The sequence below is a fragment of the Nannobrachium achirus genome (genome assembly GCF_963921795.1).
Source record: "Nannobrachium achirus genome assembly, chromosome: 21".
Lineage (NCBI taxonomy): Eukaryota > Metazoa > Chordata > Actinopteri > Myctophiformes > Myctophidae > Nannobrachium > Nannobrachium achirus.
The window spans coordinates 9,999,428-10,011,805 of record NC_137828.1 but is presented as its reverse complement, the minus strand read 5'-3'; the positions used below and the strand labels follow the sequence as shown (position 1 = coordinate 10,011,805).

The 12,378-nt window shown below is 41.4% G+C and overlaps 1 pseudogene across 1 annotated transcript in view; it reads left to right on the top strand.

The window, feature by feature from the left end:
- Positions 1-2,063, top strand: part of LOC308306884 (crystallin J1B-like) — a 28,649-nt pseudogene extending 26,586 nt beyond the window's left edge. Inside the window, exons 9-10 of the transcript in view lie at positions 616-755; positions 1,962-2,063. The product of the transcript in view is annotated as a crystallin J1B-like (transcript). The remainder of the gene's footprint in view (positions 1-615; positions 756-1,961) is intronic.
- The last annotated feature ends 10,315 nt before the right edge of the window (positions 2,064-12,378 follow it).

The window sequence follows — 12,378 nt, the reverse complement described above, 5'->3', positions numbered from 1 at the left end:
TAATAATTGGTAAAACAAACCTTTGGCCTATTTGTGGAGATAAGCGACCAACGGTCGCTTATCTCCCGATTAGGGAGTCTTACTGGTGATATTTGGTCGCTTATCTCCCGATTAGGGAGTCTTACTGGTTTTAGGGCAAAATCTGTAGGAGAAGTGTCCAAAAATGAGTTTGATAAAAATCGTCCTGATGGTGGCGCTATATGGGACAGATCCATGTTGAAGACATGAGTGTAGACCAAGTGTGTACCGATTTGCGTGATTTTTGTTCAAAATTTGTAGGAGCAGTGCCCAAAAATGTGTTTTGCAAGAATCGGCCTCATGGTGGCGTTAGAAGAGGGTCATGTGAGAATTGAGGTTGTGATTTGGCAGGCAAGGAGTGTGTGTGCAAAATTTGGCATGGAACAGGGAAACGGTTGCAGAGATATGAGCATGGCAAAAGTGTGACGTGTGATGTGTGACAGACTGACAGACTGACAGCTGGTCGAGGTTTTGATAGTAACTGCGACCTGACGGTCGCAACCAAACCTATGGACCTATTGCTGTTGTTTGCCTATCAGTTTACTATGAGTAAATGTGTCAACGTCGTCATTCTTAACGTTGGGGTTCTTTGGCCAGCCGTGCCAGGTGCATTCCAGGGGGCGCTCCACGCGGTGCTGACACTGAACCAGTTGGACGAAGCCGTCAGGACCACCATGCGCTGCGGGGGGTGCACCGCCAGCCGAGCTGCCTTCATAGGAGCCTGTTTCGGCGCGCAGGTAAGAGAGTGGAACAGGCTGAGGCAGGGACGTGCTGGCCATTGGGAAAAGCGGGACAACTCCCGAACGGCCGGTTCATTCTCGGCCGGTCCAGGCCAGGCCATTAGGAAAAAATTAAACTGTTTTTTCAGAAAAGTAAAAATTAAACTGTTTGCACAAAAGTAGTGAAAACAGCAGATCTACAAGCACACAACGCCTCGCGGTGCGAGGCGTTGTGTGTTTGTAGATCGGCTGTTTTCACTAGTTCAAATCATTTTTTAAATATATATACAAAACAAACGGTTTTGGACATACAAGGTTTCCACCCGACAACAACGAAATATAGGCCTAATTCATGTAATTGGCCCACTGGCTTGTCACTTGTCATGATCTGAAATGGCAAATCTTTGATAGCAGCAGCGCTATAGAGAGAGATCTCTCTATAGCGCGCAATGAGAATGAGGGCCTCTGCAACTCTTTTTCCCGGGCTGAATCAGGGGCCCAGCACGTCCCTGGGCTGAGGCACAACGTTGAATGGACAAAACATGACACTTGTGAATAGGGCCGCAACAGTTAATCCAACTAATCGATTTAATTGATTATTAAAACATATATAATCAAGTATTTAATAAATAATAGATTCATAGATGTATTCTCAATTTCGGGTTGTGATTATAGGTGGGGTTATTTTTGGAGCTGTGTGGAACACAAGCTCCCTATACGTGGCCGTGTGTGTGGCCGTGTCTGTGTGTCTGTCTGTCTGTCTGTCTGTAGCCTACAGGACCTTTTGTGACCACACGAGGGCGCTGTTGTTCAGGCCAGGCCAGACACCCACACACACACACACACACACACACACACACACACACACACACACACACACACACACACACAGCTCCACTTCGAACAGAGGTTCGATTTTTTTTTTTACATTTAATTTTTACTTCAATTGTGTTGTAAGCTTGTGGTTCGCGCTATTGGTTAATTTTATGCAAACAAGCTTCTTGATTATCACTATGAAAATAATGGATAGATGCAATGTGTGTGTTTTTGTTAGTTTTAGTTTTTTGGTGGGGGAGGGATTATTTGTGTATGTGTTTATTAAATGTTTAAAGAAGCATTATAAATGTTGTATACGCTGACATTTTTCTTATCTGCTGAGACTTTAAGGAACAAGATATATCTGAGCACAGTCTATTTAACAGTCTATTTGATGTATGTTTTCAGGCCGGCCTCCAAGGAATCCCAGAGTCATGGAAGAACAGGACATTTCGATATCCTCGGTTGCTGGAGTTAGCCAAGACCATAGTCAGCACACAACTAGTCTAGTCATGCTATCAATTTAAAAGTTGCATTCTGGAACACATTAGTTTGTAGGAAAACGTGCTTGTATGTCATTTACTTTAAAAAATAACTACTTTTGAAAGTTACATTTCAAGTTGCAGTTGTACTTTGTTATTGGCAACTCATGAAAGTGTCATTCTAAAGTCTTGCACTGAATGAAACTTGATCACTATTGCCTCTGTCAAAGCAGCATCATGTAACTAAGTAAATGTATATAGATATACAAATTTAAACAATAACTGCCATTACATTGTTACATAACTATTGCCTTGTCAACAAGGGTAAATAAAGAACCGTTCCATCTGGCTGTCTATACAATACTGGGTCATTTGTTTGCTTTTATTTTTATGTTGACTTTTCATAACCTCTGAAAACTGGATCAGAGCAAAGACGGTCATTTTTGCTCAACGTGGAAGTGTGTTCCAGCTATTTTTGAACCTCAATATTCCCTCGAACCCGTTGTGTTGTTCTGAAGTGAAAAACAGATGAGATTTATACTGTGGAACAAGCAAAGAGTCTACAACCTATACTCCCCCTTGGAGCAGCTTTACTTTAAACTGCTGACTTCCATCATCCACGCGCTGAACAGTGCAACCGACCAAACTATTTTGAATGGTGTCCATAAACACAACGCCAAATGCCGTAATATCTTTGACATACTGTGGTATACTGTATGTGGTTATGAAAAAAGCTAAAAGTGTAGCCACTATTCAATCCTTGAGTACATTTCCACAGTTTGTCTGCAAGAGAAGACCCAATAAAAGCTGTTTCTATCGGATGCTCAGCATTATCCATAACATGACGTTTATACCCGTAGTTCAGCATAAAATAATGTGACAATTTGATGGCAACTTTATTTGAAAACACATTCAAAGTATTCCAACATGTGGATTGCTGTTGTAAGTCAGTCTTTGCAGTTAATATGATACATAATTCACTGAGTAAGCTCTGAGTTCATTGTATTTACTGTATTTTGTCTCGGAGTGTCCAAAACTGTTACTTTTCAGGATTCCAAGTAAAAAAGAAAAAGAAAAAAAAATCACACCCAATGTGAAGTGAGCGGTGGTCGTGCTTGCATAACATCTTCAGACTAGGATTTAAGTCTAGGATGTACAGGCTATGCTACACACACACATTTTGCTATGGCAAAACGCTGAGGAAAAAGGCTACAGACATACGACATATGACATCACTAGACAAACATGATGCTACGCACACACATTTTACTATGGCAAAACGCTGAGGAAAAAGGCTACGGACACGCGCACAGCTACGGACACACACACATTTTGCTATGGCAAAACGCTGAGGAAGAAGGCTACAGACATACGACATATGACATCACTAGACAAACATGATGCTACGCGTGACTATGGCAAAACGCTGAGGAAAAAGGCTACGGACACACGCACAGCCACTTATAGGAGCGGTTTGCACCGCTCAAAAAGTAGCAGATCAACAATCTCAAAACACAAAACTTCACCCTACTTTTTTATTTTTTTTTATTTTAAATTATATCTTTTTTGGCTTTATCTGCCTTTATTGATTTTGAACAGTAGTTTGACAGGAAATATGTATGACATGGGCAGAGACAGACAGGGAGTGAGAAACAGGGAGTGACACACAGCAGCAAAGGTTATCGGGATCGGGAATCAAACCCGCAACACGCTGTCAGCCTAATGTCAGTAATTTTACCTTATGTATTATTTTGATGGCAATACTTTTGTACTTTTAATCAAGTAACATCTATACTATAATTTTGCGAATGTCTGTCTGAGTGAGTGTCTGTATGTCTGAAACAGCGTTTCTCCTCAGTGGCTGGAGCAATTGATCTGAAATCGCATCACCATTAGCATATGAACACACCTGACATAACTGTGAAGCCCGTTTGTCACTTTCACAAATCGTATGCTGTATATTAGCATTTTTATGCTGTATCTATATCTATTCTGCATCTAGCATGAGGCACATCTATTCTGCATCTAGCTTGAGGCAAAATGTTTAACCAGCTCTGTGTGTGTGTGTGTGTGTGTGCAGGCAGGCGGGTGTGTGTGCAGGCGGGTGGGCGGGCGGGCGGGCTGGGAGGGGGGGGGGGGGGGGGGGGGTGGAACAGTATCTCTGTAGCCATTAAACGAAACGGGTTTCTTACATTGATGCTCCTACATCATGCAAGCACCAGTTAAAGTTACTTTCCATCCCTCATATACTGTGTGCACAGTGCACATCCCATAACCCACACACTGCACATCATTTTGGAGCTCATATCTTTGAACGGGTAAGGACTAGTTTGAGTAACATACCTTTTTTTCTTGTAAAAAAAGAGTACTTTTTACTACTCAAGTAAGAAATCGGAGTAGCCTACCACTGCCCGGGCATTTGCAGCCAACTGGGAGGAAGTCATTTGATGACTCTCTCTCTCCCACTTCCCCCCACACAGCAGGTAAAAGAGGCTATCTGGAATAATTGTATCCAGACCTCAAAGGTTTTGTTTCCCCAAATCTAACCCTGTCCACTTCTTCAAAGGACTTCACAGAAAAGAGCAGAGGGTTCAAGAGGAGAGGCAATGGTGTCGGTTTTGAAATGTTTGTGTGCAGACTATTATGTCCTTCTTGATGATTCTGCTTGTCTTGTACCTGCGGGCCACGGACAGGGACGTGCTGGGCCCCTGATTCAGCCCGGGAAAAAGAGTTGGAGAGGCCCTCATTGCGCGCTATAGAGAGAGATCTCTCTCTATAGCGCTGCTGCTACTCAAAGATTTGCCATTTCAGATCATGACAAGTGACAAGCCAGTGGGCCAATTACTGTACATGAGTTATATTTCGTTGTTGTCGGGTGGAAACCTTGTATGTCCAAAACCGTTTGTTTTGTATTTATCATTTAAAAAATGATTTAAACTAGTGAAAACAGCCGATCTACAAGCACACAACGCCTCGCGGTGCGAGGCGTTGTGTGCTTGTAGATCTGCTGTTTTCACTACTTTTGTGCAACGGCCTTGTATGATGAAGCAGGGCTTTGCTTAGCGAAAAAAATGTACAAATTTGAAACTTGGAGATACAAGGTTTCTGCCCGACAGTGACAATTTACTTTGTTGGCCGCCCAGACCCAAAAATGGAACGAAGGCCAACTATTTATTTTTATTTTTTTCCTAATGGCCAGCCTGGACTGGCCGGGAATGAACCGGCCGTTCGGGAGTTGTCCTGCTTTTCCCAATGGCCAGCACGTCCCTGGTGCAGACTATATGTCCTTCTTGATGATTCTGCTTGTCTTGTACCTGCGGGCCACGGATGTGCGTGCACTACTTTCTTCATTCGGTTTTGAAATGTTTCCCTTTGTCAGGCTTGAGGCTGAAAATAACCCTCAAATCAGAACGATTGAGTGTGCATGTGGTTCTCACACATTTCCATGTCAAGGCCCCCACATATTTTTCACCTGGTGTATATGTATTTTGTTGTTAAATAATATATGGACATAATATAATATGAATATAAGAGATGTAATAAATCGAAATCAATGCAACAAAAAGTATAAAAAAAAGGCCCCCAAATAGATTTGGCTGTGAATTTTGTGCCGGGGTCCCAGGTACTACCATAAAGTAACTGTGAAAAGGCTGGCCGATGGCAAAAAAGTTAGCCTCGCATAGCCAGATATATCACTCAAGTAGGAGATGTCTGCGCGCTTCAGCCAGCAGATCGGTAGAAGGACTCGTTGGTGCTCAACAAGGACAAACTATATCAAAAAGACAAATTACCTGGGCACTTAAAAAATGACTACCCAGATAAAAAAGATGGAGCACTCAACTGGTCTGCACGTTCATTTTTAGAGCGACAGGGTGACTGACGTTTCGACGTTTAGTCTTCTTCAAAGTAGATATATCACTGCTTGAAGGCTACCAAAAAGTACAGTAGACAGGTCCACGAATACAGTTTTCAGTATTTAACTACAAAAGAGCCGGCAACAAAATACTAAAATAAACAAGACTTTCCCAAAAACGAAGTTCCAAAAATAGGAAATAGTCCTAAACGCTTGACGAGGAACTAAGGAAAAACAACAAACCAAGACTTAAGAAACTGAAACTCAGGCAATGCCCCTTCTATCTAGGACCTTGGAAGCTTTCCTACTACCTTCTCAACCACTTTCACAAGCAGCATACATGCCTTTTAAGCAGGTGAGGCAAACCATACCAGTAATCATGAATTGGTAACTCATTAACTCAAATATGGTTAAGGCCAATTTTACACAAGTTATTTTACCCAATTACTCTTAATTATAAAGTAATTTCCAAACTGATTCAAATGTATTTCACAGGCCCAATTCATTCACAAATTATAAAAAATAAATAAGACAAAACATGATACTAACATGAACCAGGAGAGACAGGTGACCAACCAATAAATGAACATCTTCACACACTAGGTTACAGTGGCTAAACTACGTGTCACTCATTTTGCTTGGTTGGGACCCCATGAATCCCCTCAAGGACATCTGGGACAGGGTCCCAGGACCCCACTTTGAGAACCACTACTAGGCATAAGCATACCAAGTTTAAAACTCAGATTAGACTATTATGATTAAGTTGTTTTTGTAGCTAGTGGTAGGCCTTTTGTTGTGACCTGATTTATTTTTAGCAAAGATGTTCTTTATAATCAAATAAATAGGCCAGATGAAAATGCATGAACAAGAAAAGCGGCTATTAGTCTAGTAAATCTAGGGAAAAAATACACTCAGGTTGGACAAAATGTTATTATTTAGTTTTTCAACTGATTCTGACAGGAAATTAGGTCTACTAGCCAGGATAAAAAATCTACCATGATCTGCTCACTGCAAATACCCACAGTGGCCAAATCAAGTTGGGCTCCCATCGACTTTCTATACAGGAGGAAAATACCCAGAAAATAAATCTGCTTTAAGTAGGATGTGAGGGGTCTAACTAGGGGTTTGACATGATGCTGAATCCATTGCAAGCATTTGTTTTGCACAAAAAACATTCCTTGGGCTAACAATGGCCCCAGAATTTTCCACAGTTTTGTGGGCGTTTTATGGGGCCAATGAGTATGTTTTCGTGGATGATTCAAGAAGCATAATAGATCATGCCTTTCACATCCTATGGAGGGTAGCATTGCGTCCTGCCTGTGATGACTCTGTCAGCCAGTGTTACCAGATGGGAAATGTTGAATTATCGTACCGGAGGCTCAGAATTATCGTATTTGACATGAAACTATCGTACACGGCCAAAAAAGAGAAATCACTCGCGTAAAAACGTAATTTCACCAAAAAATGCGTCTGTAGTGTAAGCAACGACCTCGCTTTAGACTCCTGCGTGACAAAAACGCATCAGATTTGCTGTGTGGAGGCAGGCAACTTCTTGGAGCTTACACAAATAAAAGCCTGAAACTGGTCTGGAAAGATGCAACCAGTGTTTTTAATGCCTCCAAGTACAGATCTAGGGTCAGATTGACTGATTTCCTGGCTTATTTTGAGAAGCCAAACCAGATCCCAGATTAGCAGCCAGGGAAAATAGTGAATTCACGCTCTTTTTGATGATATGCCGAAATTATCGTACATTTGGGCATTTTTGGACTTATTGATCGTACATCGTACAGAGGGTCAAATTATCGTACAAATACGATAATTATCGTACGTCTGGCAACACTGCTGTCAGCAGACAGCTATGTAAGAAGGAACCTGCGGGCCACGGATGTGCGTGCACTACTTTCTTCATTCGGTTTTGAAATGTTTCCCTTTGTCAGGCTTGAGGCTGAAAATAATCCTCAAATCAAGACGATTGAGTGTGCATGTGGTTCTCACACATTTCCATGTCAAGGCCCCCACATATTTTTCACCTGGTGTATATGTATTTTGTTGTTAAATAATATATGGACATAATATAATATGAATATAAGAGATGTAATAAATCGAAATCAATGCAACAAAAAGTATTAAAAAAAGGCCCCCAAATAGATTTGGCTGTGAATTTTGTGCCGGGGTCCCAGGTACTACCATAAAGTAACTGTGAAAAGGCTGGCCGATGGCAAAAAAGTTAGCCTCGCATAGCCAGATATATCACTCAAGTAGGAGATGTCTGCGCGCTTCAGCCAGCAGATCGGTAGAAGGACTCGTTGGTGCTCAACAAGGACAAACTATATCAAAAAGACAAATTACCTGGGCACTTAAAAAATGACTACCCAGATAAAAAAGATGGAGCACTCAACTGGTCTGCACGTTCATTTTTAGAGCGACAGGGTGACTGACGTTTCGACGTTTAGTCTTCTTCAAAGTAGATATATCACTGCTTGAAGGCTACCAAAAAGTACAGTAGACAGGTCCACGAATACAGTTTTCAGTATTTAACTACAAAAGAGCCGGCAACAAAATACTAAAATAAACAAGACTTTCCCAAAAACGAAGTTCCAAAAATAGGAAATAGTCCTAAGCGCTTGACGAGGAACTAAGGAAAAACAACAAACCAAGACTTAAGAAACTGAAACTCAGGCAATGCCCCTTCTATCTAGGACCTTGGAAGCTCTATACAGTGTTGTCACCTTCTCAACCACTTATTGGCATACCTCAGGGGTAGAGAAACCGTTATTAGAGCACGAAGGGTTCCCAGTTCGAATCCGGGCTCCCCCTGAGTTAATGTCAAAGGGTCCTTGGGCAAGACTCTGAACCCCACATTGCTCCCCGTGAGCTGGTTGGTGCCTTGCATGGTTTCCTCCGCCACCGGTGTATGAATGTGTGCGTGAATGGGTGAATGTAATGCACAATCTCTGTAAAGCGCTTTGGATAAAAGCGCTATATAAATGCACCATTTACCATTTATACATGCCTTTTAAGCAGGTGAGGCAAACCATACCAGTAATCATGAATTGGTAACTCATTAACTCAAATATGGTTAAGGCCAATTTTACACAAGTTATTTTACCCAATTACTCTTAATTATAAAGTAATTTCCAAATTGATTCAAATGTATTTCACAGGCCCAATTCATTCACAAATTATAAAAATAAATAAGACAAAACATGATACTAACATGAACCAGGAGAGACAGGTGACCAACCAATAAATGATTGTCTTCACACACTAGGTTACAGTGGCTAAACTACGTGTCACTCATTTTGCTTGGTTGGGACCCAATGAATCCCCTCAAGGACATCTGGGACAGGGTCCCAGGACCCCACTTTGAGAACCACTACTAGGCATAAGCATAGCACCCAAGTTTAAAACTCAGATTAGATGATAAAGTTGTTTTTGTAGCTAGTGGTAGGCCTTTTGTTGTGACCTGATTTCTTTTTTAGCAAAGATGTTCTTTATAATCAAATAAATAGGCCAGATGAAAATGCATGAACAAGAAAAGCGGCTATTAGTCTTGTAAATCTAGGGAAAAAATACACTCAGGTTGGACAAAATGTTATTATTTAGTTTTTCAACTGATTCTGACAGGAAATTAGGTCTACTAGCCAGGATAAAAAAATCTACCATGATCTGCTCACTGCAAATACCCACAGCGGCCAAATCAAGTTGGGCTCCCATCGACTTTCTATACAGGAGGAAAAATACCCAGAAAAAAAATCTGCTTTAAGTAGGATGTGAGGGGTCTAACTAGGGGTTTGACATGATGCTGAATCCATTGCAAGCATTTGTTTTGCACAAAAAACATTCAGTGGGCTAACAATGGCCCCAGAAAATTATGGTTTAGTGATGAAAAGTGACGAGTCATCACTTTTCCACAGTTTTGTGGGCGTTTTATGGGGCCAATGAATGTTTTTGTGCAAAACAAATACTTGCAATGGATTCAGCATCATGACAAACCCCTAGTTAGACCCCTCACATCCTACTTGAAGCAAATTTTTTCTGGGTATTTTCCTCCTGTATAGGGACTGTCGGTTATGACATCACCGCAAGATTCAGGGCTTAACTCCGCCCACTTTGGCGGCCATTGCCATTGCTAGGTCTTGGATGCATCAAGATCAGTCTGTACTAGTTCTACTTGTTGAGCAAGCAACGATACTTTTACTTCAATTCAATTGCTCTAGGCTTTGATTGCATTTCAATAAAACCATATTTGATCAACATAACGATCACACACATTTTACTGTTTATAGGGAATGTTATATTATTATAAACCGATCTTTATTTCTAAAGCAACGGATGAATGTGATGGCTGTTCTGATCTGCTTGTGCTCTTTCTGCGCTCATGCATGGACAGCCGAAGTCGTGATTTTAGCGTGATATCTTTTTATTGGGAGACAATAATGAGCACCAGCAAATGAAAGCAGACATTCCAGTGAATATGGACACGTTTAAATTTTAATTTCTTGATGAAAATTGACCGAGTAATGGCCGGGTCAAATTGCAAGTGGTCTTGGCAGTGGCCCAATAACTGGCTGTAGGCACGCTATGTGGTGTAAAGTAATTAAGTATATTTACTTAAGTACTGTACTTAAGTACACTTTTGAGTTATATGTACTTTCCAATATTTTTACTTCTTCTCCACTACATCTCTGATCCAAATATTGTAACATTTTAGGCCTACTGTTTATAGGGAATGTTATATTATTATAAACTGATCTTTATTTCCAAAGCAATGGATGAATGTGATGGCTGTTCTGATCTGCTTGTGCTCTTTCTGCGCTCATGCATGGACAGCCGAAGTCGCGATTTTAGCGTGATATCTTTTATGGGAAACAATAATGAGCACCAGCAAATGAAAGCAGACATTCCAGTGAATATGGACACGTTTAAATTTTAATTTTTTGACCGAGTAATGGCCGAGTCAAATTGCAAGTGGTCTTGGCAGTGGCCCAATAACTGGCTGTAGGCACGCTATGTGGTGTAAAGTAATTAAGTATATTTACTTAAGTACTGTACTTAAGTAGGCCTACACTTTTGAGTTATATGTACTTTGCCAATATTTTTACTTCTTCTCCACTACATCTCTGATCCAAATATTGTAGGCCTGCTTTTACTCCACTGCATTTATTTCAAAACTTTAGTTAGTAGGCCTAATGCTAGGCCTACTATACTTTTGATTATTATTACAAAACATCATTAACCACTTCAGCATATACATATATTTTGAACATTTGAAAATAGCCGATCTACAAGCTTACAATGTTAAATCCATGCTATTTTCAAAAGATGTTTTGATAACTTGAAAGGGACATTCTGCACAATGAGTAGGCCTACTTTTACTGTTGGTACTTTAAGTACATTTTGATACCATTACCAATACTTTTATACTTTTACTCATGTAAATTTTGAATAGGCCTACTGGACTTCGACTTGTAATAGAGTACACTTGCATTGACCAATCCATCTTATCTACAACCAGCGAACTGTCAATGCTGTTCTCCGGTCATCGCTTCCTTTTATCCAAGAGAAAGTCGATGGGAGCCCAACTTGATTTGGCCACTGTGGGTATTTGCAGTGAGCAGAACATGGTAGATTTTTTTATCCTGGCTAGTAGACCTAATTTCCTGTCAGAATCAGTTGAAAAAACAAATAATAAAATGTTGTCCAACCTCAGCCTTATTTTTACTGGACTATATGTTTTCATGGATGATTCAAGAAGCATAATAGATCGTGCCTTTCACATCCTATGGAGGGTAGCATTGCGTCCTGCCTGTGACCCTTGCCTGTGACATCTGTCAGCAGACAGCTATGTAAGAAGGAACAGTCTTACGTCGCCACCACCTCCTGTGCGGAGGAACTCTGTCGTTGCGACCTCCTTCTTTAATGTACTCTTTGACACAAGTTGACTGCAGATCCAGTACGAGAGAGTGTTTTCTACTGGTGATTCAGTCAGAGTGTATCAAAGGGTGCGTTCGTAAATGCGCACCGGGTGGGGTAGAGCGGTTATTGTCCACGACATTGCAAGCGGCCAGGGCCGCGCCGCGCGAGTTACGAAGCCGTGGTGAATGCAATCGTGCTGGGCAAGCCCACGATAAACGCCCGCGCAGTCCACCCGTCTCCTACGGTAGGAATACTCGCCACCCGGTGCGCATTTCCGAACGCACCCTTTGATACACTCGGACTGAAACACCAGAGGAAAACACCATCCCGATCATGTACAGTGTACATTCCTCCGCTTGTAGTCCAACAGCTGATCTCGTCTCCTCTCGCTGATCTTTATTTGTAGTCCAACAGCTGATCTCCAGATTCCGTCTCCTCTCGCTGATCTTTATTTGTAGTCCAAGAGCTGATCTCGTCTCCTCTCTCTGATCTTTATTTGTAGTCCAAGAGGTGATCTCGTCTCCTCTCGCTGATCTTTGTTTGTAGTCCACACAGCTGGGTGGAGGAGGAA